Source organism: Orcinus orca, chromosome 3, assembly GCF_937001465.1.
Source record: "Orcinus orca chromosome 3, mOrcOrc1.1, whole genome shotgun sequence".
Classification (NCBI taxonomy): Eukaryota; Metazoa; Chordata; class Mammalia; order Artiodactyla; family Delphinidae; genus Orcinus; species Orcinus orca.
Window position 1 is genome coordinate 166,362,922 of NC_064561.1, and position 26,364 is coordinate 166,389,285.

The window sequence follows — 26,364 nt, forward strand, 5'->3', positions numbered from 1 at the left end:
GGGAGCCTGATTCCTCCACCTCCATTTTTCTTTCTCAAGGTTTTTTTTGGCTATTTGGAATCTTTTATTTCCATACGAATTGTAAAATGTTTTGTTCTAATACTGTGAAGAATGCCATTGGTAGTTTGGTAAGGATTGCATTGAATCTGTAGAGTGCTTTGGGTAGTATAGTCATTTTCACAATATTGATTCTTCCAAACCAAGAACATGGTATATTTCTCCATCTGTTTATGTCATCTTTGGTGTCTTTCATCAGTGTTTTATAGTTTTCTGAATACAAGTCTTTCACCTCCTTAGGTAGCTTTATTCCTACGTATTTTATTCTTTTTGTTGCAATGGTAAATGGGATTGTTTCCTTAGTTTCTCTTTCTAATTTTACATTGCTAGTGTATAGAAATGCCAGAGATTTCTGTGCATTAGTTTTGTATTCTGCAACCTTACCAAATTAATTGATTAGTTCTAGTAGTTTTTTGGTGGCATCTTTAGGATTTTCTATGTATAGTATCATGTCATCTGCAAACAGTGATGGTTTTACTTCTTCTTTTCCAATTTGTATTCCTTTTATTTCTTTTTCTTCTCTGATTGCCACAGCTAGGGCTTTCAAAACTACGTTGAATAAGAGTGGAGAGAGTGGACATCCTTGTCTTGTTCCTGATTCTAGTGGAAATGGAAAATAATCCTTTCTATTTCTTTGGAATCAGTAGCAATGTTTCATATAGTCTTATTAATTTTGGTAATTTGAGTCTTCTCTCTTATTTTCCTTTGTCAGTCCAGCTATGTTTGTCTACTTTATAGATCTTTTCCAAGAACATACTTTTGTTTTTATTGATTTGTCTCTTTTTAAAATTTGTTCCATTTTGTTTTTCTTCTCTTTAATCTTTAATATGTCCATTCTTTTGTTCTTTGGACATATTTATACTAGCTAATTTAAAATATTTGTCTAATAAAACCATCATCTCATCATTTCCCAACCATTGTTAAATGTTTTCTTGATATTTTTCCAACTTTGACAGTTTCCCCACTGAATTTTACTGATCTTTCTAGCCTCTTACTTAAATATATAGTCTTGCATAAGTTTCGTCCTGGAGTTAAAATTCACCTGGCCATGATGCCTTATTTTTAAATACATTTCCATTTGGTTTGATACCAGATTCAAAAATCTTTACAAATGTATTCCTGACTGAGATTGCCCTGCGATTTTGCTTACTTAAAATTTTGTGGCTACTTTTTTTTGAAGCTCACTGTCAATAACTAGAAGATAAATGACTCTTTTTCTTTCCTGTGAAAGTGTTGTATAGACTAAAATTATTTAAACCTTGAATCTTTGGTAAAGTTCAATTGAAATGATTGAATCAGCAACTGGCTTTTTTTTTTTTTTTTTTTTTTAGTGTTTTGGTGGGAGGTGGGGAGGGGCTTTAGTATTGATTCTATTTATTTACTATCTACAGGACAATTCATATTTTATAATTACTATCTTGTATCAATTTTGGTAAGCTGTATTTTTGAGTAATATACATACTGCTTCTAAAATTTCAAATTTAATGTTTTAAGGTTGTTCATTGGCATAAGCTGTAGCAATTGTGGTACTGCACAATTTTTTATTCTCTATTTTCTTAATCTTGCTAGAGAACTATTTTATTAATTTGTTCAAAGAAATATTTGTCTTTGCTGAGCTTTGTTTACTGTATTTCCATGTTACAAACTTTTTTTTCATACTATCTAACTTGTACTGTACTCCTTTTAATTTTTTTAGGCTTCTTCTGGGGTTCTTTCTAAGATTTCTCAGGTTGCATTTCAGTTTACTAATTTAGAGCCTTTCTTACTTTCTAATGTAGATGTACATCAGTCTTATGTTCCTCTGAATACTGCTTGTGGTAGGCAAAAGATGCCCACATACTAATTTCTGATACCCATGAATATGTTGTCTTATGTAATAAAGGGACTTCACAAGTGTGGTTAAATTAAAGCCTTTGATATATGAAGCCCATCTTGTATTATCTGGATTGACCCAATGTCATCATAAAGGTATTATAGTGGAAAACAGAAGCAGAGACTCAGAAATTTGAACATGCTCTGTTACTGGCTTTGAAGATGAAGGAAGGGGCCACAAGTCAAAGAACACAAGTGGCCCCTAGTTACTGGAAAAGTCCAGGTAAAAGGTTCTCCCTAGGAGGCTCCAGAAGGAATGCAGCCCTGCAGACATCTTGATTTTATCCCAGTAAATCCCATTTCAGAATTCTGACCTCTAGAACTGTAAGATAATACGTTTGTGTTGTTTTAGCCACTAAGTTAATGTAATTTGTTACAGCAACAATGGGAAACTAGTACAGGATCTTTACTTCACCCAAAAATTATGTAGTTTTACCAGTTATCACCTTTAAAAGTTTTGGGTTATCCATTAAAGTGTCTTCTTTACACTATAAGTTTTTCGAGGTCTATGCTTTCTGTTTGATTTAATGTTCAAATGAATGTTTTTCTAACTTAATTAAATTAAAGTTAAATAGTAGGGCCTGTATGAGACTAATCCTAATGACACATCCTATTATTTGCTCATTTATTATAAATATCATGTTTTATCTACAGGGAACATATAGAATATCACAGTGTAAAATAGAAAGGATACAATTTTCTATACACTGTTAAGTACATCAAGTTGTAAATATTTGCTGTTTTGATTTGCTATATTTTTGTTAATCTATTTATTTTTTTTTAAGTTTGTCTTTCTGCTCAAACGGTTGCTGAGACAGTTTATTAAACTCTTTCCACATAATATAATTATTTTTATGTGACTTTGTGTTTCAACTCTGTTTTCAAACTATATTATTCTTTGCATATACCTTTAGAACTGATGTATCTTCCTAATCAATTAAAAATTTAATCATTATATGTAATAGCCCTCTCTTTATTTTTCACTTATTATTTTCCCCCATTATAATTCCTCATTACAATTTGCCCTCTTCAGTGATACATTTTGAATGTTGTTCCTTATATTTCAGTATCTAATTTGTAGTTTCAGATACAATGACCATTCTGGGTATCTATTCTTCCATTTTGATGAAATGAAAACTATAATTTGTGACTTGCATTCTGACAATATAATTTCATTTCATATCTCCAAACTTAACTATAATTAAAAGAAAAAAACACTGGTTAATATTGTATTTACCAAAATCTTGAAAGAATTTGAAAATATCCTCATGAGTAAAAAGATGATTTACTACGTTTTCCCTACTTAAAGATAATGCAATTCCATTCAATATCTGTGTTTCAAAAATGACTATATAGAAAGGATGTTGCTTCCATTTTAAATGTATACAGTAAAATAAAACAAAAATAATTTACTCTGACTGACAAAATAAGAAGTGCTTTGCTGTTTCTAGAGCATGCCATAATGCAAGCAAGGACAAATTTGCAATGTTGATAAAGCAATCCCATATACATTTACTAGGGTGAAGCAGAAACAGCAGAGAAATTGTTTATTTAGAAAATATGGTATTAATTTGCAGTAGGTCTCAATGTATCAAGGGAGATCTCACTTTATCGGAGAGTCAAACCCCACGTTTTGGTGAGAAGCATAGAAAAAGGTTTGAAAATTTGGCATTAGGGTATTCAGTAGAAGTCAAATGAGTTGAAGGTTATATGTGTTTTATCATTTAAAAAAATGGATAGATCAGAAAAAATATTCAACATACCAAAAAAGGAACTGTACAAATCCAGGTTAATTTCTACAGGATACAACGTACAAAATTGTTAACCAGAAATGTGTATTCAGGATTCAGAAGCAATATCATAAAAGTTAAATTGAAAAGCCAGATACCCATATACTTGGGACTCTAGTCAGTGTTTAATATAAAAGCGGCAGGAGCCAACATCCATTTGGATCAAAGTACAGAACTCGCTGTGTGGTCTTGGCAGTTTGCTCAGATGAGTTCTCACACAATTATGTGTCTTTTCCAAACAGTTTTGCCAATTTTTTTTGGTAATTTTCAACATACAAAATATACAACCTTTCTTTATCTGAAAAGCAGCGCCACGTACGAAAGATATGGAGATGGAAACAAACAAAAGAAACCCCCGCCGATATAAATGAAACTTTTCTAGTCTTACCATTAGAAATCTAGCTCACGCAAATAGGAAAAAGTAATAATAGAAAGTGAGAAGGACTTTAGAATTTAATGCTCAAGATAGTTTTAAAAACATGTCTTTGAATAACCTACAGAAGCAAGAATTACCCCTCAGTTACTGACCCCTGACTTAGATATTCAGGAAACGTGAGACTCTTTCAGTACTTAGGGCAATATTTAGAAAGCAGAGTACTCAGTACTGAGTCCTGCTGCCAGTTAAGGTCAGCACTCAATTCAAAGTTCAGGCACAATGCAAGAACTTTCTGAAGGATGCCCTGGGTATTGACAAAAGCTTCCTAGAGCAGCTAAGTATAAACCCAGGACATGTCTACAGGGACCACTGCAGGCACATCTCTGACTGAGGCTCCTATGTGTGTCTGTAACATTGATCATAGATGATCCCTAGCCCTGGTGCCCAGGCCTCTGGAAACATGCTGATAAAGGTCTGCAGTAGCCTGAGGGTGTAACTATTCTCAACTTGCAGTTGTAACAGAAAAAATTGGTAATGTGCTAATAATATAATGGATTCATTTTGCAATCATTATTCTAATGGTAAATGATACCTTACTCTTAGTTCTGCAAACTAAATATTTTCTTATCTTAGAATCTGATATGTATAGAAAAGTGCAATAATTTTGGAGGGAGAGAAAGCTGAAATAAACCCAGCTCACATATCTTTTAGCAATTTGACCTTGGGCAGGTTGGTTGACTTCTGAGTCTCAGTTTCTGCATCTCTGAAGCGGGCCTAATTTATCTCACTCAACATAGCCTCAGTAACATATTGAGTATTTATGAATGGTATTAGCTAGTATTATTACCCTTAGAGTCTGCTTTTGACAATTTATGGGGAACAGTGAGAGCAATTTCCTGTGGTTGTAAAGCCATAGTATTAGGCAGAGGCCTATACTTTAGAAACACAGATTACAACTGAGCTTGCAAGTTATCCTGTAAATTAGATTGGCATAAGCTACTTCTCTCTGTTGTTCTCCTTGCATGAAATGAATAGTTTCTGTATTCAGACAGAAGCAAACAAGAGTAGAGTCCATTTACTGGGCATTTGTGAAGAATTTGGGCATTGGTCAATATTAGCTTAAGAAATTGAAACTGGAAGCTCTGAAAATAATATCTGGTGCTGAAAATATATAACAGGATTGGGCAGCGTCAAACCATAGGCACAAAGCAGAAATGTGGTCATGGGCAGACTTCAAATGCAAAGGTGCTTAATTAAAACTTATGGACCAAAGTCTTGTGAAGAAATGTTAGATCTTACATAGCAATGTGAAGTTTTCCTTAAGCATACGATCTTTCCTTTCCTCTTTTCCTTCTTTCCATCATACCAGTAAGAGATAGTTAATTATTATAGATATTCTTTGAAGATCCCTTATTTTTTATTTTGAAAAACCTCAAAAATAAACAGAAAATATGAAGAAAATATTAAAAATAACATTACTTAATATTATTATCAAATACTAGCTAGACATGCTTCATTGATTTTTCCTAAAGAATTTTAAATACAATCACAGACATCTTGATATTTCATCCTCAAATACTTCAATATACACCTCTAAAAAGTGAGAATGGCTTCCTGCATTTCACAATGACATTTTAACACTAATTTTCTGGTGCCATCTAATTCATAGTCTATATTCAAATATCTGCTATTATTTCTAAAGTATCTTTTATATATATTTTGTTTAGAATCAGACACAACCAAGAATTATAGATTGCATTTTGTTGCCATGACTCTGAATTCTCTCTCTCCATTTTTTCTGTAACATTGACTTGTTGAAAGAAAGCAGTCCAACTGACATATTGGTGTTGACCTAATACTATTTGAATATCTTTGATACTCATACTTCACAGGTGATGCTGAGCACTGTATATTATTTCAAATTTAAAGGCATCCAAATGGCTGGTCATCACACCAGTAATGTTGCCAAGACTAATCATCTCTTCAAGGCAGGGACAACCAGATCTCTGTAAAGCTTTGGCTATCAAAAAACATAATCTATGAGCTGATAGATAGCATGTTCTATCTATCCAGTTCTCGATTAATCCTTTAACCACCTATTTCAGTATCTATGGATAATCTACTTCCCTGTAGGCTAAAAATTAATTTCCAGCTCTGCCATTCACAGTTCATTCATTATCTGTTTTTCTTATATACGGAAGAACTTTTCCTCATCAATGAGGCTATTTGATTAATTTGAAATGTAGTTTATACAGGAAAGGCAGGATAAATAACTATTTTCATGTAAACATTTTTAAAACAAAAAAATAACTATAATGGTCATCTCTAATTGCAGCTTCTTTTATTTTTTCTCTTTTGTTAGTTTGTGTTATCTAGTTTTTGTTTTGCTTTCCTTTTATTTGTATTGTTGGTTATCTCTTTCCCTTAATTTTTCAAAGAATACAAGTTTCATCTGACAAAGAGTAGTATAAGCATTCATTCATGAAATCCCTGCTAGTACATCAGATTTCCCAAGAGCTGGAATACTTTCTTTTCCTAATATTTTCAAATATAAAGGTGAGAAGTCTTTTTATACACAATGAGTATTTCCTTTAGGTGGATATAAAAAACAATTTAGCACCACAGAGAAGCATTTCACCTGAGCCTATCAGAAATAGTGAAGCCAAAAATATATTGTTTTCAGTGATTAGTTACACTGAAGCACACACACACAGGCACACACACACACACACACACACACACACACACACAAAACCGATTCACTAATTTGAGACACATTTGAGACATTAATGTAAGGATCCAATCAAATAAGGGTATGAGGGAATCATGGAATTCTTGTTATGGCACTTGATTAGAGTCTTGTTTTTACATTTTATCTAAATGAAATTCTGTAGTGGATTAGCCAGTAAAGGAGTTGCAAACACCAAAACGCCCACAATCCTGTCTCCTACTGCAGAATCCAGCCTCTACCTACATCTCTGTCAACTCCTTTTTCATAACACTTTCCCCCACACTTAAAACATTCTGACTTACCTTAGATTTCCCTCTATTAACCAGCCTCTTTCTTTATTTTTTTACATCTTTATTGGAGTAAAATTGCTTTACAATGGTGTGTTAGTTTCTGCTTTATAACAAAGTGAATCAGCTCTACATATACATATGTTCCCATATCTCTTCCCTCTTGTGTCTCCCTCCCACCCTCCCTATCCCACCCCTCTGGGTGGTCACAAAGCACCGAGCTGATCTCCCTGTGCTATGCGGCTGCTTCCCACTAGCTATCTATTTTACATTTGGTAGGGTATATATGTCCATGCCACTCTCTCACTTCGTCCCAGCTTACCCTTCCCCCTCCCCGTGTCCTCAAGTCCATTCTCTACATCTGCGTCTTTATTCCTGTCCTGCCCCTAGGTTCTTCAGAACCTTTTTTTTTTTTTAGATTCCATATATATGTGTTAGCATACGGTATTTGTTTTTCTCTTTCTGGCTTACTTCATTCTGTATGACATACTCTAGGTCCATCCACTCACTACAAATAACTCAATTTCATTTCTTTTTATGGCTGAGTAATATTCCATTGTATATATGTGCCACATCTTCTTTATCCATTCATCTGTCAACAGACACTTAGGTTGCTTCCACGTCCTGGCTATTGTAAATAGAGCTGCAATAATATTGTGGTACATGACTCCTTTTGAATTATGATTTTCTCACAGTATATGCCCAGTAGTGGGATTGCTGGGTCATATGGTAGTTTTATTTTTAGTTTTTTAAGGAACCTCCATACTATTTTCCATAGCGGCTGTATCAATTTACATTGCCACCAACAGTGCAAGAGGGTTCCCTTTTCTCCACACCCTCTCCACCATTTATTGTCTGTAGATTTTTTGATGATGGCCATTCTTACTGGTGTGAGGTGACACCTCATTGTAGTTTTGATTTGCATTTCTCTAATTATTAGTGATGTTGAGCATCCTTTCATGTGTTTGTTGGCAATCTGTATATATTCTTTGGAGAAATGTCTATTTAGGTCTTCTGCCCATGTTTGGATTGGGTTGTTTGTTTTTTTGATATTGAGCTTCATGAGCTGCTTTTAAATTTTGGAGGTTAATCCTTTGTCAGTTGCTTCATTTGCAAATAATTTTCTCCTATTTTGAGGGTTGTCTTTTCGTCTTGTTTATGTTCTCCTTTGCTGTGCAAAAGCTTTGAAGTTTCATTAGGTCCCATTTGTTTATTTTTGTTTTTATTTCCATTTCTCTAGGAGGTGGGTCAAAAAGGATCTTGCTATGATTTATGTCATAGAGTGTTCTGCCTATGTTTTCCTCTAAGAGTTTTATACTGTCTGGCCTTACGTTTAGATCTTTAATCCATTTTTAGTTTATTTTTGTGCATGGTGTTAGGAAGTGTTCTAATTTCATTCTTTTACATGTAGCTGTCCAGTTTTCCCAGCACCACTTATCGAAGAGGGCGTCTTTCCTCCATTGTATATTCTTGCCTCATTTATCAAAAATAAGGTGACCATATGTCTGTGGGTTTATCTCTGGGCTTTCTATCCTGTTTCATTGATCTATATTTCTGTTTTTGTGCCAGTACCATCCTGCCTTGATTACTGTAGCTTTGTAGTGTAGTCTGAAGTCCAGGAGCCTGATTCCTCCAACTCCGTTTTTCTTTCTCACGATTGCTTTGGCTATTTGGGATCATCTGTGTTTCCATACAAATTGTCAAAATTTTTGTTCTAGTTCTGTGAAAAATGTCATTGGTTGTTTGATAGGGATTGCATTGAATCTATAGATTGCTTTGGGTAGTAGAGTCATTTTCACAATGTTGATTCTTCCAATCCAAGAACATGGTATATCTCTCAATCTATTTGTATCATCTTTAATTTCTTTCATCAGTATCATATAGTTTTCTGCATACAGGTCTTTTGTCTCCTTAGGTAGGTTTATTCCTAGATATTTTATTCTTTTTGTTGTAGTGGTAAATAGGATTGTTTCCTTAATTTCTCTTTCAGATTTTTCATCATTAGCGTATAGGAATGCCAGAGATTTCTGTGCATTCATTTTGTATCCTGCTACTTTACCAAATTCATTGATTAGCTCTCGTAGTTTTCTGGTAGCACCTTTAGGATTCTCTGCGTATAGTATCCTAACATCTGCAGACAGTGACAGCTTTACTTCTTCTTTTCTGATTTGGATTCCTTTTATTTCTTTTTCTTCTCTGATTGCTGTGGCTAAAACTTCCAAAACTATGTTAAATAATAGTGTTGAGAGTGGACAACCTTGTCTTGATCCTGATCTTAGAGGAAATGGTTTTAGTTTTTCACCATTGAGAACATTGTTGGCTGTGGGTTTGTCATATATGGCTTTTATTACGTTGAGGTAAATTCCCTCTATGCCTACTTTCTGGAGAGCTTTTAATCATAAATGGGTGTTGAATTTTGTCAAAAGGTTTCTCTGCATCTATTGAGATGACCATATGTTTTTTCTCCTTCAGTATGTTAATATGGTTTATCATATTGATTGAGTTGCATATATTGAAGAATCCTTGCATTCCTGGGATAAACGTCACTTGATCATGGTGTATGATCCTTTTAATGTGCTGTTGAATTCTGTTTGTTAGTATTTTGTTGAGGTTTTTTGCATCTATGTTCATCAGTGATATTGGTCTTTAATTTTCTTTTTTTGTGACATCTTTGTCTGGTTTTGGTATCACGGTGATGGTGGCCTTGTAGAATGAGTTTGGGAGTGTTCCTACCTCTGCTATATTTTGGAAGAGTTTGAGCAGGATAGGTGTTAGCTCTTCTCTAAGTGTTTGATAGAATTCGCCTGTGAAACCCTCTGGTCCTGAGGGGCTTTTGTTCGTTGGACGATTTTTAATCACAGTCTCAATTTCAGTGCTTGTGATTGGTCTGTTTATATTTGCTATTTCTTCCTGGTTCAGTCTTGGAGGCTATGCTTTTCTATGAATTTGTCCATTCCTTCCAGGTTGAACAACCTTTATATTTTTATTTTATTGGCATAGAGTTTCTTGTAGTAATCTCTCCTGATCCTTTGTATTTCTGCAGTGTCATTTGTTATTTCTCCTTTTTCATTTCTAATTCTATTGATGTGAGTCTCCTCCCTTTTTTTCTTAATGAGTCTGGCTAATGGTTTATCAATTTTGTTTATCTTCTCAAAGAAGCAGCTTTTAGGTTTATTGACCTTTGCTATTGTTTCATTCATTTCTTTTTCATTTATTTCTGATCTGATCTTTATGATTCCTTTCCTTCTGCTAACTTTGGTGTTTTTTTTGTTGTTCTTTTGCTAATTGCTTTAGGTGTAAGTTTAGGTTGTTTATTTGAGATGTTTCTTGTTTCTTGAAGTAGTATTGTATTGCTATATACTTCCCTCTTAGAACTGCTTTTGCTGCATCCCATAGGTTTTGGGTCGTCATGTTTTCAACCAGACTCTTTCTAATTGGATTTCCATAAATTAACTTATCTCTTTCCAACTTCAGAGCCTTTGCAATACTGTTTTCCCACCTTCTGATAATGTTTCCACTGTCCCTTTTCCACTGTCTTCTTTACCCAGGTGATTTGCTCATCATTGATGGCTTAGCTCAAAATAACTCCAGATAGGGAAATCTTTCCTGATTCTCAGTTAAGGTCAGGTTCTTGGCTTTATTAATAGCATGCAATTCTCCAGCATGGCATCTAGCCAGAACTGCAATTATGTAATAGTAAGTACATTTGAATAATATGTGTCTGGCTCTCACAATACTTAGAGGCAGGGCATGTGTCGATTTTTCTCCACCACTGTTTTGCAGGAAGGCCAAAAGAGAGCCTGGTGTACCTTAGTCATGTAATAAATGTATGTTGAATACATCAGTGAAATGGATCTTCCGTCTCTACTAATAGCATCTATATTGATTCTTACCCGACACTTTATACTTTATAAAATGAGTCATCTGTACACAGCAAAATATGTGGAAAGCAAGGCAGGAGAGGAGACAGGCTCTCAATTCCTATATGTCTGCTATAGACTTTAAAAAATCTTTTTGTAATTACAGTATAAAATAAATCTAATAAAAAATTTTGAGCAAAACACTTATGTAGCTATACAGTAACATTCTGGGAATCTATTTCTCTACATGTGATACACAGAATTTCCAATGAATTAAAAGAAGATATTTAACCAAAATATCCTTCTACCCTTAATCAAAGCAGTTACCTCTCTGTATCACTCAGCATTGCATTCACATTCATCTTTGCCAAGTTATATTTTATTTTGTTGAGTATGTATTTTGATCACATTTAATCCTTTCTGGAACAAGTCAAGACATGCATAAATACATACATAACACTTTGGAAGCAGCATATAAAGTGTTTTGGCAACTGCAGATCTATACTGAATATTTTCAAATATATAGGTTAAAGCACTGGTTTATTTACTATGTACTGAAAGAGATTTGTGTCTCATAAATCATCACCACCTTGTCAGGGCACTTGAGCAGTTTGACTTTCATTGTAGTTAAGAAAGGCTGCAGAGGATGCCTACTGTGTGGTTGCACAGGGTTACAATGATCTTAAAATAATGTTTGCATATATTTCTATATACGTCCTAAAATTCAGTAAGATGCATTAAAGTCAATATCAATATTTACGTTCACTGCATTTAAAAATATTATCATCCCTTTATCTAATGATTCAGTTTGGAGCTTAACCAGAACTTATTTTTGTTTGACGTTGTCATGTTTTAATCTGCCAGGGTCAAGAGTGATAGATGTTTCAGGCTTTCCATATCTGTCTCCTATTTACAGAGGTTCATAATTCAAGTGGAAAATTAGATGAAATGTGACATGTAGATTTTATGGATGCCATCCCATTAAGATGCTTATCACTCACTTCCCTTTTTTTTAACCTCCCCTAAACCTGCAAGAATATGAATGATATGGAAGAGGCTACAGATAAAGTGAATAAGGAAACACATCCTCCTGTACTCAATCTTCATTATCTGTAGCATTTTCTAAGTTCATTTTGTCCAAGTTATTTCTCTGCCTAAAACTGTCCAATATTTTGGTCATCTAACCTTTAAATAAAATCTTTAGGAAATAGGTTTGAGGAGTAAATGTTATGCCTTTGGTGCTTTCAGAAAAGTCTATGGATGTTATTGAGTTGCACTGGAAAATCTCTCACATATAAACAGAGGAGAAGGGCAAAAAGGACAGAAATCTAGTTAGCTAGTATGGTGTAGTGGAGAACACGCCAAACAGGCAGAAATACTGAGTTATACTCTTGATTCAGATACCAAAATATGCATAACAGTGAACGTGTAATTTAAATTTCACAGCATCTTAAATTTATAATACAAAATGGGGAGGCAGATGAACTTTATATTTGTATCCACCCCTAGCATAATTCCATAAAAAAGGAAAATAGTAAAGATAGACTTAATTATAAATGAAAACAGAAGTATTTAGAAAGATACAGGATCATCAGTAATGGCCACAATGTCTTTCTTTTCTTAGTTCTTCTAACCAGCATATTTCACAGATATGCATACACTACACTACAGTAAGACAAGTGCTAACATGTGTAAAGACTTACAGAAGTGTAAAGGATGTGCATCAATTTTTGCTGAAAACTGAAGGAGTTTCCACAGAGGAATGGATTTTGAGCAAAGTATGGAAGGAAGGAAGGGAGCTCACCAGAAACAGTGTTAAAGAGGGTTTATAATAGCATGTCTATTTAAATAGCATGGTTTTAGACCATAGAGTGAGAGGTATAACAAATACATAGGGGCTGGATTTTGAAGACTCTTTTACACAGCACTAAATATTTTGCAGTTATCACTGAAGATGCAGGGATTCCATTCAGAATTAAATGCCATGGAAAATAAAAATCGGATTCCCCATTTTGACAGAATACATTGGGTTAAACCAGATTGTGATATTAGGGTCTAGGGCAGAAGTTAGGAGAAGAGTTAGGAGAAGTTAGGAGAAGAAGACACATCTCCCATTTCCCTTCCAGCCCGTCTTCACACCTCTGTGGCCTGATCTTCCCCCAGAAGGCTGAGCTAAGAGGATGGTACCCTGTTGCCTTCTAAGTTTCAATTAGATTCTGAATTCAGCTAACGGGTTGTAGTGGCAGGGCACTGGACAATGGGCATGAAGTCAGCTGAATGTAATTATTTATTTGGCTGTATCCCTTCTGGGTCATTTCTTTTCCAAATACCTCATTTCCTGTCAAGCCACCATCTCCACATTAATAGCTTCTGTGGTTTCTGGTAATTGCTCTCTCCTTCCCCTTCAAGATGAGTAGTGGTAAGTGATACTTCACTATTGCTAGTCCAGGGGTACTGCATTGTCTGCTGATATCCCTAAACCCTGCCCTACAAAAAATACCTGTATTAAGAATTCCAAATTTAGCAGATTTAGTGAACCACCTGTTTCCCACTGGCATCCTGACTCATATGGAGATCAAGATGCAAGGGTGACACCAAGAAAGTATAAGAGCCGGAATTGGCAGAACTTGCTATTTTTTGAAATATTTAGATGAGTTGAGGGTGATTTTCAACTCTGTGACTTAATTGACAAGGTGAATGGTTTTGCCACTGACTCAAGCTTACATATAGAAGGGGTGGAAAGTTTGTATATAAAATGAATTCAGTTTGGGGATAAATTTGTGGTGCCAAAATAGTTTCCATATATCAGTATCTAGAAGACAGTTAGAAGTACGGATCTTGAAAGTCACGAAATATCTAAAAGAAAAATACGGGTTTTCACATCATTAGAGTATAGCATGTATAGTTAGGAGGGCAATGAAATTTTTTAGGAACAAGGAGAAGAATATAGTAGCTGAAGATACTGAAGAGATTGATAAGATACTACAACTTAAAGATCTCGGGTATGGGGTCATAGACTTATGTTTGAATTCTCATGTTGAGCAAATTAGTCATTGGTTCCTATGTGCCCTCATCTCTCAAATGGAAAAACATGCAGAATCTTAATAATATTAATAAGATCTAATTTATATAGAATTACTTGCCATGGTATCTGAATCATAGTAAGTAATCAAAGATTATTTTTCTTCCCTTTATAGTAAACGAGAATTGGGTCTGATTATTAACAAAGCTTATTAAGAACATATCCAATATACTAGCATAGCAAAATATATTAGAAAACTACAATAAAGGCTAAAATAAGACACTAAAATTAAAGATTAAGAAACCTAATGTTTCATTGAGCTGATTGCAATTATAAAAATGGGGAAGGCTAATTTCTACACCAACAGTAGGAAATAGGAGACTTTATTCTCTTTACCTAAAAGAACATATATCAAATTTCTTGAGATTCTACATAATATAAGATCACTTGAGAACTGCTGACATAGCAGAGAGTACTATGAAAACTGCATTCTCCTGTATCGATAGGACCTACTGCATTTTTACAAGTTAATTTTATTTTTTAATTGACTCTTTTCCTCATATGCATTAATAAGCAAATCTTCCATGTCTGCTAACTTCCCTAAAGATTCTTAATGTGTAATGACCCAGGTAAAATAAAAATTTATTTCTTGCTCACCTGAAATCTAGGTGTTCCATGTGGTGGGAGGTTGTCCTCCAAGTTTTGATGCGAGAATCCAGTCTCCTTCCATGTTTTAGAAATATGGTTTTCTTACATATTTTTCAAGAGTGCCGTGATTGTCTGCATCAAGCCAGCAGCAAAAACAAAGGGCAAATGGAGTCACCATGAGAAGCTGACATTGACCAAAATTGGCCTGGAAGTTCACATTATTTTGGTTGGAACTTCACGTGAATGAACTTACAAGGCAACTTTGGAGAGCTGTAGTTTAGCAATTTCCCCAGGAAGAAGAGGAAATCAGATTGGTGAACAGCAAGGCTCTGTCTACCACAGGTGGGACTGGAGAAGTTCACAGGTTTTCTCAACAACCTTGTTTCCAAGTTTCTTCAACTAACATACTAGTTTAGTTTATAGATCATCTTATACTCTAACACATTCTTTACCTCTTCCGAACACATGTAGAATTTAGCTACTTTATTTGACTTTCACAGAAGCATAATAGAACAAACCACATCCACACAAAAACTAACGCACAGCTTTGAGCAGGTGGCACACTTTACTGGAGATTTTCTTCAGTAAAATCTGGGAATTTCTTGCACATTTCTTAAAGTAGAACTAATTAACTGGATTTTTTTTCCTTTTTCTTTTTTTCTCCCGACACTCAGCATCCCACCTTGCATTCAGAAACAGCTTATCAAAGCATTTTCTTACATAAAGGTGGTTCTCTTCGTAAAAGTAATTTTGATTTTAGTCTCTTGGATTTTAGCATTCATCACCACTGTATCTGTGTGATTACATATCCATACATTTTTGCACGTGTAGAATTTTGCAGCCATTTTCCAACTTTTTATATTCTGAGCAGTGAGCTAAAAATTGGAGATATAAAGATACATAATATATAATAGCTATCCTTAACGTTTAGCAAAGAAGGCAAACCCTTAGGCCAGAAACTTTAGCACGTATTAGAAGTGCTACAACAGAAGTGTGTTAGGAGTGCTATACACATACAGAGGGAGAATCATATTACTTGGGATTCCCTGGGATGCTAAGAGGAAGAAAAGACTCTCCTGGCTTAAGGAGTGACATGAGTGAAGCACTAAAATACTTTATGTGCAAAAGTATAAACACCTGGTTGAGAGGGCCTGCATTACCTCAGGGAGCAAGGTTGAGATCAAACTCTACAAACCATAATTAAAAAGGGAAGATATTGACACCTTGGGCTGGGAGCATCATCAAAGCTAAGAGCCGTGTTGCAACCACTCCCATCTTGGTGGTTTCTCTAGGATTTGGACAGGCCAGTTATCCTTCTTGATATTGTGGCAGCATCCTTCCTGCTTTTCTCGGTGGTCCCTCCTGTGGGGTGGGGTGCTGTGGCTGAGAGAGCAGTAGAGCTCTCCGAGATGGGGCAAGGGTGTGGGTACTACATGTACGCTGAGCTCCTGGCATCTCCCAGCACTTCAAGCAGTACCCCCAACAAGCTCAGGATCGCTTGGGCTCAGCCAGAAGGACCAGGTCTTGTCCCTGAGTTCTGGGGAGCTGGTGTTCCTGGTTGACGACAAAGACTGGCCAGCTTCAACTTCTGCTTAAAGAACCTGGTGGGGTAGGTGCAAGACATTGCTCAGCTGGCTGCAGGTGACCTAGAACCAGGGCTGGGAGTCCTTTCTGCGCTTCCCGAACACTCACGTGCCTTTCTGCTTCGGGACCATCATGGAGGAAGGCATTTGGCTGCTGGGCACACTGCGCATCCTCAACTGGATGAATCACACTCCGAGCCCCCTCCCAGAGGATGTGTCCTCCAGCCATTGCCTGCAGCAACACCTGCCAGTGGCCGCCCCCCAGAGTTGCAGCTCAGCCGATCAGCCTGTTGATCAAGCCCATGGTTGTGACAGAGTGGATATGCAAACCATCTCTGATGTCACTGGCTCAGCACCAGAATAAGCCTGGCCTGGCCAAGCTCATGCTGGGACCCAACACCATGTACTTGGACCTCATGGGCTGGCGCCTGGCCATAGAGTCCCCAAGGAGAAGATGAATAAACAGCCCACCGAGGTCCTCCTAGAGCTGTATGGCCAAGAGGCCAAGTGTAGCCCTGGTCACGAGGACTTCTGGCTTGCGGAGGGATGTACCTGAGGCTGATCTACCTCCTGCCAGGCCTTCACACCTTCGCTTCTGGGTGGGAGATTAGAGGGAGAGTGCTTCCATTCCAGGGGAGCAGATTTTGGCTTTGTATGTAGGAGTGGTGGCACAGGGCATGCAGTTGTGTGGCCCTCGAGGACACTGTAGTACACATGAGGCCTTGGCTTCCCTGTGCATCCTCAGACAGAGAGACAGAAGGTCCTCGAGCTTCCTGCGAGGAAAACCACACCCTGACCAAGTGTTCCAGGAGCCCAGAAAGGAGAGAAATGTCTTTGCCTGCAGCCACTCCCCCGGGTGTTACCAGCCAGAGATGATAGTGGAGGAAAAGTGAACCAAGATCAGTGGCCCCGCCAGGTACAGTGGTGCCCTTGGAGTGACCCAAAACAGTCGGGAGCAAGGTGACCCTTCTGCCACATTTGAACATGTGCAGCAAGGTGGGTAGGCACAGCGGGGTCCCCCTCTGCCACATGTCCTCACAGCACCTCAGGCCCACAGTGTGAGAGCATCTTGATGGCTTTTACCCTTTTTAAAGTACACTATTTTAATCTAATATTTTATTTTCAGCATATATGGTGCTTTGTTTTTAATGATGAAAAACTCGCTTTTTGTAATTTTTTTTTTCTCTTAAGACTTTTTCTAATTGGGGTGATGCTTTTCCCTTTTTAAGTTGACTTTTGCTGGTGGCTTATTTGGGGAAGGGTAGCCGCAGTCACTTCTGAAGGATTGAGATTCTTTGTAGCTTCATGGGGGGCTCGGGGCAGTTTACTCTGTGTGGGTTCTGGGTTAAGGACTGTGTGGGGTTAAGAATCACAGCTTTTAGACAATGCACAGAACCCTGCTAGTTCTGGTCCTCAAAGCCATGAGTGCTGGGCATAAATAGTATATTCATAAAAATAGCTGATTTGTACCACCTGTAAACATGTACGTCCTCTCAGTAACTTTATAATCATTGTCTGTTGTCCTCACGGTAAACTGGCTAGATGCCTGCTGTGTGTCCAATCTGCATACTCCGAATGCCCTACATTCTGGGATGTGGCCCACATAGTCTTCCTTCCATCTCATGGCTATGATGAATGGCCTGTGTTCCCTAGTGAGGTCGGACGCTTCACCTGTGAACTAACTTCTCTTGCCTCTCACTGACTCATGGACCTCACTTTAGCATCCTCCCGCACTTTCCTGCCTCACCAGTACCACTGCTCTGTGCATCCTTCCCATTAGCCTAAAGCCCCTCTCATAAAGCCATTCGCCATTGACCAACCAGCTCATTTCTTGTTCCACTTTGTGGGAAAGCTCCTTCAAAGCATTGGCTCTCTCTAATTTCTATCATTGTTCATATTCCATTCTCTTTTGAGTTCTATAAAATCATAAATTCATACCCATCACTTCATCAAACCTGTTTTTATTAATATCACATTGGGAAGCTGTGAGGCCAGTTCTGTGATCCCTTTATTTGACAACCTTTGGCCTTTTAAATAGTACATTATTCCCTTCTCCCTGGAGCATCTCTTCCCTCGGCTTCTGGGTCACCACACTCACTTGCATTTTCATTTGACCTCACTTCTCACTGCTTCTCAGTGTTGGTTGCTGGTACATTTGATTTCCATGACATTCACTGCTACAATACCCTCCATCTTCAGGCGTCTTCCCTATCATAGCTGTGTGTGTGGTAGTGTGTTTATTTCCACTCCCCACCTCAACACTGAGTAACAGATTCTTTTATCTTTCATTTTCTGCCACTGGGAACTTTTGCTTGGACGTTTCCTTGGCATCTCAAAATTAACATTTCCAAGACTGAATATATCCTTTCTACCAACGTTTTTTGAAGCGATTGTTTTAATGCAACAAAATGCTTAGTTGTGTGAGTTTGTCTTTTTTTGAAATAGCTATTTTTTTCCTTGGCCACCACACCCTTCTCCCTATTTCCATGAGAGGTGACTGGCCCTGTGTATTCCTTACACCCTGCTTCTCTGTAAGTTTCTTAATTGAAGATTTTTTTTTTCACTTATAAAGTGGACTAGATCTATAATCATTTGGTTCACAGGCAGACAGAATTTTCACTCAGGTCAAAAGGAGCTCTGCTTGAGTAAGAAAGTGATCAGCCTCTTATATCTAACCTTTGTTTTCCAAGTTGAGCATATGTTTCTTCCGGAGGTGGTATTATGTCAATGAAAGACTCAGAGTCAATTATCTTCAAACAAGATCCTTTCTCCAATCAATAAAGAACATTTTCCCATTTCGGTTGGGAGACATGAGTTAAATGTTGGCACAGCACTCAAATACTTATCACTCTGTTAATGACGGTATTATTTTTTTGTAATCCCAAAGGAACTGGCATCCTCAAATGCCAGATATAATGTAGTAGATCATAATGACAAATACTTTTAGCTAGCACTAATTGTAATGCACAGTTACTGATATGAGACTGTATTACCTGTCATCTCATAAGGAACAATATATTTTGGGAAAAATATAGTATTCTGGTTAATTCCTATTTGATCATTTAACTCACAATAGTCTGTCACTTGGTACTTTTCTTGAATCTCTGCATGACTTTGATAGTCTTATTCTCTGAAAGACTTGCTTATTACATCAGGAAGACAGTGAATAGGTGATAAGTTGACCCTGAATCTGAAGCAAGTGATGAAACAAGAAGCAAGATTCATTCTGCTTTTGTTTTGTTCAGTACTCATTTTAGTTATTTATAAGGTAGTGACACTTTTCCTTAATTGTTGAATTATTGTGTCATGCCAGGCTTATTTGCACATGGGTAATCACAGAAGAATAGCAAGATTAAGCAGAACACTGAGTCCGTCATTCCAGCAGGTATATGAGACATAATTCTTGGTTGAATGGAATTGTCTGGCATTTATTGGATCAGCATAATCAAAGCAGTTCATAGGTCAGGGAAGTTTCACCCTTTTACAAAATAATACAAGGTTTTTTTTCCTTTCTGACAGCTAATTGTTTTGACGTACATCAGTAAACTATGAATTCTTTAATAGTTGGAAATAATTAAGTTATTTTAAATGAGCATCTTCTTTAAAAGTTAATATTTAAAGGAAAATAATACTTCAAAACTTTACTTAATGTTTGATTTGAATATATAGTTATTTCCCTTTGAATGTCTTAGAGGTCTTACATACTGATTGTCTATTGTATGATTGCTACACACACACACACACGTATATATGTGTGTGTGTATATATATATATATATATATATATGGATGGATTTGCCATGTATGTGTGTGTGTGTGTATATATATATTTAATTTAATTTTTTGGAGAAAACTTCCAGTAATAGAGAATAGAGAGGGCACTGTGCTTCAGGGAAGTATATCCAGTTTTCCCCTTTCAAAGGTAAAAACATTAGAGTGTGGTCAACCTGCATTTTAATCCCATCTCTGCCCCTTACTAGCTACTTGTTTGAGGTGTAAATCTGGAGTCTCTAGTCATTTATCTCTTCCGGGCTGTTGAAATAATAACTCCATCTCTGGGAGATAATTGGATTAAATGTGATCTCACATGTAAAGAAACTGTCCAGTAGAGTAGCTTATGAATAGTCGGCTGGGAAAACTAATAATTTATCTTAAAATAGGAGAAAAGTTCCCCCGAGATGAGTTAAAATTTTTGGTTAGCGAAGCCATCATGTTGTTTGATTAGCTCAGTCCCTTTGATGCCAGAGGACATTGGTCAATATTTCATATTTTATTAAATTTATACTTTGTATCATTCTTTGTTTACTAGTTTTTATTAGCTGTGTACAGAAACTCCAATTTCAGAAACTCCAAACAGAGTAAGTCTACCTTCTCTTGAATTTACGTTTTATTTTTTCTTAGTGTTGGTCTGAATGCATTCAGTGCATAAACAGAAATATAAAACAACAATATCTGCCCAGGAAAGTTCCTGTATCTTCACAATGAAAATTCTTTGGTCATCACATCTACCCTGATAATAGCTTCATTTTTAAATCTTAAATATAAATAAGTATGTCATTTTTATGTACTAACAGTTCTACGTGTTTCATTTATTAAAGAGAAGACTTTATGAACCTATTAGATATATAATTGTCTTTGTATGAATTCTACTAGAATTGAAATACCTGACAGTCTAAATGTCTGAAGTAGATAGGAACCCTACGTAATATAGGTTGCACTTTCCAAATGTATCAAGCCAAAATGGACCTCCAGCTTAGTCCACTAAAATATACAATTATGTAAAGGATGTAATAAAAAGATTAAAAAACCCTCCTAAAATTATCAAAAGAAAGCTAGCATTGTTGATAATTATTTTTAAAATAGCTATAAAATCAAGCATATATCCATAAGAGAATGGAGAATCAATTTATATTATACTGACACATGGAGTAACATACATATAAAAATGAATAAACTACAATTAGATCAGCAGTAGAGATAACCTTAGAAACACAATATTATTGAGTGGCAAAAAAAATTGCACACACTACATACAGTAATGCACCATTTTTACAGAGCTCAAAGCGTAAAAAGTGTACACACATACCTGGTTTAACCAGAGATACATACATCTCTGCTAAGACTATAAAATGAAGATAAAATTAAAAACAGATGTATTCCAGTCGTCACCCTTCAGGGTGGAATGCAAGCATGTGGATAAAATAGGAGGATGGGAGATAAGGTGGTACAATAGCAAAGTCAACGCTAAGAGCAGACATTTCATAGTACTATGTGCCAGACACTGTTCCAAGTGCTTCACATAGGTTAACTCATTTAACCCTCACAGTCATCTTTTACAGCGGGTGCCACGGTCACTCCCATCATACAGATGAAGCAAGTGAAATATTCTGCCCAGTGTTTTGCAGCTGTTACTGCAGAGCTTAGATTTAACCCAGACTTTCTGGGTCCAGAGACTGTGCTCTTCATTATTGTGACAAACTGTGAAGTCCATATGATGTTCAAGCTACTTTTATTGTTATGCTAGTTTAAAAAAATGCTAAGTCAGGGCCAAGAACATAATATGTTTCGGAAGCTATCAAAATCCACAGAAATAGCAATGGCCGTTGTCCAAAATGTTCTTCACTGAGAAAATAATTTACAGCATAGAAATATATTGAGATCTCTTTGTTTACTGGTTGAGATCAAAAGACAGTGTGCACTATAAACCTCCTAACGATAATGAAATAATATACATATTTCACTTGATATTTATGTAAGCATTTTTATTAATGTTCTAATGAACTAATGTTCATCTTGACCACAGTTTCAACTTTCTTCATGGGTAGTTCTGTCAGCTATTTCATATAATCCCTGTGGTGTTTGACTCTAGGCTGGTATGTTTTCACAATATTTTAATAATCCAGAAGGAATTTCATTTTGTAGAGCTGGTAGAAATGAAAATACCTTCTATATCCGAGAACATAAAATTCCAGTGATAAGATATGTAGGCAAATTTCAAAAAAGGGAGATATATTTTTACTGTGATTACTAAAATATACCATGATAATTCATTGGGGAATAATCAGAGAGCATAATTTCTAAGCTAGAAATCAAATATCAAATATTTGATCAAATATTTTTTTTGCTTCATTATGTTTTTGTTTTGTAAAGTTACTTCTATGAAAGAGATGATTCTCTCTATATTACAAAAACTGCCTGATTTTCTGCCCAATGATATTAAAGTCACCCAGACTAGAATTTCTCAAAGATAAAAATTGTCAGTTAGGAACAGAGGGATCATTCCTTCCTTTTGTCTTATTTTTCACCTCCTTGAGTGTTTGCTTTGGTAGAGTCTACTAACAACTTTGTCCATTACCAAATCTCATCAGTATTCTTTCCTCTCCCCTAGATTGATTAGATGGTATAAAGGATAACTATCAAGTTTTCAGCTCAGGCAACTAAAATAATGAATGGTCTCATTTTCTGTGTCAAGGGATATGCTTAAAGAACTGGCTTAGGAATGATGTGTTCAGAAATGTTGAACCATAGGTAGCTATAGGATATCCAGCTGACAATTGGAATAAGTGGGTGTTTGAATCTTATAAGAGAAATCTGAAACATCAGCCTCTGAATTTTGGCATCCAGTTTTAAGAACAAATAGAGCAGATAAGGCATAATTGGGCTGCAGACAGATTCTGCACAAAAGGAATAAATAGCATTGGTATTAGCAGTTAGAATATCGAATATCGAGTAGTCAAAAAAGGTCAATGACTGCCAGCTATGTACACTTTAGTGAATCACTTAAGTTCTCTAAACATCAGCTATCTTCCTGTGGGAGATGCAAGGGTGGGGAAGGGGAAATGGAAGGATGGATACCTTCTCTGATTATGCATAGGGCTATGTATACATATGTCTAGTTGTAAGGGTCAATTAAGATAATGTAGGTGAAAGTATGTAAATTACTAACCAAAGTGTAAATTACTAACCAAAGTGTAAATTACTAACCAAAGTGTAAATTATAGCTAAAATGTTATACAAATAAAAGTTATTACCATAATTGTCATGAAATATAGATTATTGTCAAGCTTTATCTGCTTCACAGAAGCACTGAGGAATTTATGAATTCACCAGGCAATACATGCTTATCTTTGTATTCACTGGGGAATGCCAAAGTTATCTTTTCTTCCTAAAGTCCATTTCATTCACAGAACCTCAAAGTTCAAGTGGAATTTTCCAACCCCTTAATTATATACACACAGAAAACACAAATTTAATTTAGATTATTGATACAATTAGAATTCAGGTCTCTTAACTTTCAATTTAGTGCTCAAATTTACAGTGTGAAATTAGCCAACTGATTGGCAGTAAAGCCAGCTTTTCAAAACCTTCTCCAGTCCTTACCAATTGATTGAATTACATCATCAAGTATTTTCTAGTTCTTTGTGTGTATTATATTTTTATTTTGTAGAATTACTCTCATGAAAGAGATAATTCCCTATACATGACAGAAAATGCCTAATATACTTGAAGGAGTATACATACCAATATTTCTATATTATGGAAATCTGCATTAGTTATTGAAAGATGGCTTGATGATTTTTTTTATTCATTTATTTCTTCAGGCATTTATTTTCTTATTTATTTATTTAACAAATATTTATTGACTGCGTATTATATGTGGGGCACTATTTTAGGTGTTTGGGAAGAGTAGAGATAAGAGATTGGTAAAAACATAAGTTAAAAAAATTGATGAGAACAAAAAATTGATGAGGAATCTTCAGACAGCAATAAATGCTCTGAAGGTCATCAGTCTCTTGAGCTGAAGCATGAATGATGAGTCAGCTATGGATGATCTGGTGGAGGAAGAATAGAACCAGAGGTGCAAAGACCTAATACCACTGTGCAGTGGATCTGGGACTGGGAGGCCAGTGCATTCCACTGCCTGTAAGAAAAAAAACGAGCTACTTAATTTCAATCTTCTTATCTCCGTACACAATACGTAGAGCCTGGTTAGTTTGAAAAGTATCGCTTAATTTTCCCATAATTTGCATGTTTTATGAAGCTTAAATTTAACCAGTTTAAGCTGGGTTTCTTTAAAAAAAAAGGTTTTTTTTATACATATTGTTTGAACTATGTTAATATAAAACATAAAATGCAATATAAGGAGGGAGAAAATATGAAAATATTGGACAGGATTGTTTAGCACTAGAGAGTGAGTTTCATTTGTGGATACGTAAGTTTTTAGGACAAAGGATGTATGGGGGACTCTTGTTTTTTGTTAAATTCAATTTTTTTTTTTTTTTAAGGAATCCTTCACTTTTTATTTTTTAACATCTTTATTGGAGTATAATTGCTTTACAATGGTGTGTTAGTTTCTGCTTTGTAACAAAGTGAATCAGTTATACATATACATACGTTCCCATATCTCTTCCCTCTTAAGCCTCCCTCCCACCCTCCCTATCCCACCCCTCTGGGTGGTCACAAAGCACCGAGCTGATCTCCCTGTGCTATGTGGCTGCTTCCCACTAGCTATCTGTTTTACATGTGATAGTGTATATAAGTCCATGCCACTCTCTCACTTCATCCCAGCTTACCCTTCCCCCTCCCCATGTCCTCATTTGCGGTGAGGAGGACCTAGAGACTGTCATACAGAGTGAAGTAAGTCAGAAAGAGAAAAACAAATACCGTATGCTAACACATATATATGCAATCTAAAAAAAAAAAAAATTTAAATGGAAGGACTAATTCAACAATTACTCGACTTTGATGTGGATCAGAATCACTCAGGCAAATCGGTAAAAAGAGGCTCAGGTTTTATCTCACTTCACCAGGCTTGGGTCCTTGGAGTTTTTAATTCATTTATAAGGTGATTTTTTTTTTTTTTTTTTAGATGTTGGGGGTAGGAGTTTATTAATTAATTAATTTATTTTGCTGTGTTGGGTCTTCGTTTCTGTGCGAGGGCTTTCTCTAGTTATGGCAAGTGGGGGCTACTCATCATCGCAGTGCGCGGGCCTCTCACTATCGCGGCCTCTCTTGTTGCGGGGCACAGGCTCCAGACGCGCAGGCTCAGTAGTTGTAGCGCACAGGCCTAGTTGCTCCACAGCACGTGGGATCTTCCCAGACCAGGGCTCGAACCCGTGTCCCCTGCATTAGCAGGCAGACTCTCAACCACTGCGCCACCAGGGAAGCCCTTAAGGTGATTTTAATTGTACCAAAGTTTGACAAACAGAGATGGCTTTATTGTCAGATGAAGGAGTGGTAACAATTATTGCAGAAGATATAAATTGCAGGTTACATGTCTGATCTCCAGTTTGGGAAGAAGAAAAACTAATGACAAAGTATTATTAAGATGGGAGTGGCTATCGAAAACAAAAACCTGTTAGTAATCAACATGCTTTTAATACTGAATACCAGGTCTATGTTAGGTAATATCATGGGTTATGACATCAAATAAGAAGGATTTATCTTCATCGAGGCAACGGATCACACTTAGTCTTTTAACTACCAGTCATGGGTGCTAAGATTATTAATCAATTCTGAGTCATTTGATGAAACAGGACTGTCTTTTTCCTGTATGTTATCTATATGATAACTTTCCATTTTAATCTTTTCTCTATGGAGACAGAGATTTTTTTTTACTAAAATATTTTTCTTTTATTACTAACAATAATGAGTTCGTAGGATATGGGATTCCCAGTGAAAGTGTACCTGTGGATTTTGAGCATGGAGATTACTCCTGAAATACAATCGGTCAACTTCTTTTACATATTAGGTGTTGGGTTAAGCATGCAAAATGTGTGGATGAGAAGTGTTCCTTCCCTTAAAGACCGTATTTTCTAGTAGAAGTTTACAGGAATTATGATATAAGCATAATTAGATAGCTCTCATTTCACCCCCTTATTTGTCTAGATGTTTTTTGAATGAGTGAATGCATAATTTAAAAGTGATTGTGGGCTCATCATGACTTGGCAAATCAACTTTCCAATAGAATATCTATTGCAATTCCAGACATTTTTCCTTGAGATCATTTGCAAAATGTCTGTATCTGTGCTTGACTTAGCTATTGCCTATGGATAGATGCTCAGGATGTGTCAGAAATGCTCTTAGTGTTTTCTGAGATCATATGCAAAGTACCGATTCTATGTCCTACATTCATCAAA

The 26,364-nt window shown here is 36.1% G+C and overlaps 1 protein-coding gene across 1 annotated transcript in view; it reads left to right on the forward strand.

The window, feature by feature from the left end:
• The window catches only part of CDH12 (cadherin 12), a 977,416-nt gene that overhangs the window by 222,928 nt on the left and 728,124 nt on the right, over positions 1-26,364 (forward strand). The window lies entirely within an intron of this gene.